Source organism: Ambystoma mexicanum, chromosome 7p, assembly GCF_040938575.1.
Source record: "Ambystoma mexicanum isolate Mex_15411 chromosome 7p, UKY_AmexF1_1, whole genome shotgun sequence".
Taxonomy (NCBI): Eukaryota; Metazoa; Chordata; class Amphibia; order Caudata; family Ambystomatidae; genus Ambystoma; species Ambystoma mexicanum.
The window spans coordinates 952,866,515-952,870,929 of record NC_090939.1 but is presented as its reverse complement, the minus strand read 5'-3'; the positions used below and the strand labels follow the sequence as shown (position 1 = coordinate 952,870,929).

The 4,415-nt window shown below is 43.2% G+C and overlaps 1 long non-coding RNA gene across 1 annotated transcript; it reads right to left on the bottom strand.

Annotated features, from left to right (window-relative positions):
* Positions 1-2,500: 2,500 nt before the first annotated feature.
* LOC138525598 (uncharacterized) lies at positions 2,501-3,703 on the bottom strand. The gene is made up of 5 exons (XR_011283380.1): positions 3,616-3,703; positions 3,391-3,523; positions 3,210-3,307; positions 2,984-3,084; positions 2,501-2,868 (listed from the first exon to the last, which is right to left on the bottom strand). It is a non-coding gene; the product is annotated as an uncharacterized lncRNA (long non-coding RNA).
* Positions 3,704-4,415: the final 712 nt, after the last annotated feature.

The following is a 4,415-nucleotide window of genomic DNA, read 5'->3' as shown; positions in this document are numbered from 1 at the left end:
GTGAAGCATGCATAATGCTACAGATATTTCCTCTGTAAAGACTAGACCCAGTGGACCCAAAGCATCAGTCCAAAAAGGGCATATTTGGGGTTCCCCAAAGGAGGCATCTGCACACACCCTTTCCGGATCCCAGAGGGCAAATGGCAGAAGCATTACAACACAGCACACGCAAACACCTCGAATCCCACCAAGTGTATGTTTGGGATCCTCAAATGCTGATTCAGATGCCATGCCAATTCTGGGGGAGTCCACATGTAAGGCCATGTGACAGTGTGTGCGATCATTGTTCGATGTAAGGTGTTGCATAACATTGCACACAGGCGTGGCCAGGAAACAGAACCGGTTGTCATCTGCACCACTGGCACGAATCCGGCATGCTGGAGTTGATGGACTGAGGGATTTACGTAATAATCAGAGATCCCCTGGTTGTAAGGATTTTTACCTAAATCGTCATGTATACATTAGCTGCATATGACAGCAGCACAGCCATCCATATTCCATGGATCTGTAGATGAGTAAAAGAACACCCATTAAGCATTGTACATTGAAACCATGTACTCCACAGTGTTAATTGCACACCTCCCTTCTGCATGGGCAACAGTGGCGAAAATAAACATGAATGTCACCGTGCACAAGCACATTACAGATATCACACTTCAAGGCATGTCTCGGTCTGTGTACTACCCCAGGAATTGGCAAGGATGCACCTTGGTAACACTCTAGGGCATCAGCAGAAGCAGTTGGCAGGTGGCCCCAGGCTCAAAGCACCCTCTTCAGGACCCATACCGGATGTGGTCATGCAGCTTCATGGAGCCATAATGGCTGCCACATATGACTGGAGGGTGTAGACAATCTGATTAGTTGCCCCTTTGCCTATAGTGGTGAATCTTCAGGCAGACGTGCCTGCATTCCATGCATTGTTTCCATGCCTCGTTTCTGGCCTTTTGGGAGCGATATTTCTCTTGGTTCTACCTGCGCATAGAGAAGTATTCTTGCCCCTGTATACACTCTCCCCCCCGGAGATTTCATTTCAGAACGAATTTTGCACCAGAGACTTTATTCTGAAATGAAATCGCCAGGAGGACGAATACTCTATCTCTCGTCTCAATTAGAAATAAAGTCGACCCATCTTTTGCGCGATAGCTTTACTTTTTTTAATGTTTTTTTTTTTAAAGAAAACAATGCGGCTGACTGGATTTTCTGTTTCCCGAACAAAGACTCCTGGGGGAGACTTTATTAAGGCGGAGGGTTTCTTTCGTGTGAGCGCCAACCTTTTTCACTTCGCCCCTCAACCCTTGCTCAGTGTGGACCACAATGTTGTTAACTAGATGCTTAGGGCTTCTGGGGATTGGTGCATTTCTTCTGCTCACGTCAGAACCAGTGGAGCCGTCCATGTTTAGTATGGAGCAGTCCAGGCTCTATGTCGAATCTGAGTTTCACAAAGGCTATGTCCATATCTCTCATACAAATTATATATTGAATTAATATCAAAAGCCTGGAGAAACGTTTCAGAACTCAGGGGACTGTAAACCTTTGACCTGGGGGAAAGTACAACTTAGTGGCCCATGACTCAGCATCCCCAAACCACGGTCCAGTGGCCCCAAACCAGGAGGCAAAGTGCAAACTTGATATGAAAAAACACATGTGCTGTAAAACATACAGGAAACAATGATATCGCTCTATTTAATATAGCAATTACGTTTTTAGGAGAAAACATACGTGCAGAGAAAAGGGAGGAAACACAACTGAACATTTGGTGCAAGTGCGTGGGGCAATCTAACAGTGGCTCCTTGACCTGCCCAGTTACACCCAAAATAAACTGTATTGGAAACATTCAATAAAAGCTCAAAATACATGTATTCTCCATATAAAACTTTGCATGACATTAATGCAAAAAGAACCATAACATTCATTATAAAACACGTTCTCAAGTATTAATAGCTGGACATGACTAAAGAAGCGGCAGTGAGGATGCACAATAGGGGCACAAAAGGTCACAAGATGATCTGGTGAAGACAAAGTGCTTCATTCAGGGCCAGATAAAGTACAGCCACACGAGGAGCGGTGGGTTTGTCCAGCAGCAACATGATTCGACTTCCATGCAGACAGCGAGGACCTCAGCTTCAGCTCCGGTGAGTACCACGGCTCCAGGGAGCTTCAGGGGAAACCCAGAAGGCTGCAGACATAGGGGAGTAGTACAAGGGTGTACACTTCCTTTCAATGTTAAATGTTGACCGGTGGCCCCCCCCCCCTCATTTCCGGTCTTAGGTCTGGACATTTTCCCACATGCCGCCCCTTTGATATCAAGTTGATATAAAGTGGTACACATTTTATATCAAATTGATAACCCCAAAATGTTTGATTGCCCCCCATTTTTTATATCTTGATATAAAATGTATAGACATTTTAATATATACTTAATCAAAAAGAAGGAACACAAATACCTATCTATGTAAAAACAGTCGATGTACCCTCAGATAAGAATTCCTCAACACAGCCACTTAGCAAATATGGGCTGCATTCTGTGTTCTATGTACTCAATAACAGGCAGTGTTATCAAAAAATATCATTTTAATATATTATTCTTGTATAAAGCACAAGTAATACAAACATTAAAAAACATATACACATCACATAGTAATATACATGTTAAAATCATTCCACCTCACAACATCAAAAGTCACCAAATACTTGATCACAAGAAACAAAAATGGCAACTTAATTATCCTTATTCCCCATTTTGTTAAACAAGCCCAACTTATATAAGTTTCTGTCCTATGTGTTACAAGTAACTGGACATTCTTCAGGGGCAGAAGTAGTTCTGTGCTTCAGGTAGAGTTCTCTAATTCACACACCAAATTCGTATATCTAAGGGTACAAAACAAGAACAAATCATTACAAGGGCATTATGGGTCCAATTACTCGACCTAGCCAATCCCTAATCACCAATAGGTTGGACGGTATACAAAAAATAATAATATACCTGAACCAGGAGTCCGAAGAAATAAGTGTCTTCAAACTTAATAGCACAACCAATTGTTGCTCTTCACTTGTCTAGCCCATAGGATGGATCACTCAAAGTACCTAGAACCAATGATTAAAAAGACTAACCTTTAGTCGCTGCAAAAGCTGTAGCCCAGACATTTACTCTAAAAAGGGTTACGCATACCCACAAGGATACATGCCCTCTATAGAAAAAACCAGCTCACCCTACGATGTAAGTTAAATTCTTCTCCTTGACGTGTATCATTAAATGTAAAGTTTTCCACATTCGTGCCACTCAACCTTCAAATTAGCCATCTATTCCCTGCAAAAAAGGTCTCAGTAAATTACAACCCTCTGAAACACCATGGGTCTTCCCACAAAGAAACCTCTATGAGGGTCCCTTACCTTTCTCATTCTGTTGTTGCCAAGAAATTTCAGAAAACGGCCACGTTCTATGCAAAAATGACCCGCACCGTCAGGGAGAGAAACCTCCTCATCCCCAGGGGTGATCCAAGGCGAAGGTGTCACGCCTCTCGTTCTGCAAAAAGCCACCGGAGCATGATTAATCTAAGTCCCACTATCAACATCTTGGGACCCAAAATCCCAAAGCCCACACACTCAGTTACTCACCCAGTGTAGCGCTAATTCTCTCTAAGGGAAGGAGAAAGGGTCCACCGTCACGCTGGCGGAATACACATTCGCCGCGGCTAGTAAATACTACAATGAGACCACAGCGTCGCGTCAGTACGCCACGCAATGACGTCATCACGCCACACGTAACGTGATGACGTCACACGTCAGAAAAACGGCCCGAGAAGAGATGACCAATGAGTTTCCAACAGCAACAGCATAATAACTATGCTGTTGCTGAGCAACTCACCTAGATTGGGAAGAAACAAACGCACAACATGAATTGTAAAGATGAAAACACAGCGGTCTGCATTAGGAACAGAATACCACAAACTGCACCACTCAATCACATCACTAAGTGACTAAACAGTGCTAAAAGTAAGCACGAGACCTACGGCCGTGACACACAGCAGGGCTCCCTGCCCCTGAAAATGCCAGAAAGCTGTAAAACATCAGTACCCCGAACTCACAACTAGGCTATATCTCTTTCGAGCTCCAGAGATGATGATCAATGGCCTAGCCACACATTTGTAAGTCCTATATTAAGTCAATTTCAAGCCCAAATAGTGTCTTAAACCTTGTCCCATAGTTCTTTATATCAACAAATACACATTGATGTGGACATTGGTTGATGGTGATAGAAAGTGCAAAACTCATCTGACCAAAATGCACAGAGACCCAGTCAGTGGCCCACTTATCTAATATTATGCCAATCAATGTTCTCATTAAGTCCTGTCACATGACTATTGGTAAGGAAGATAAGTTTCTGTTCCAGATTGAGCAATTTCCTGTTAATTTCA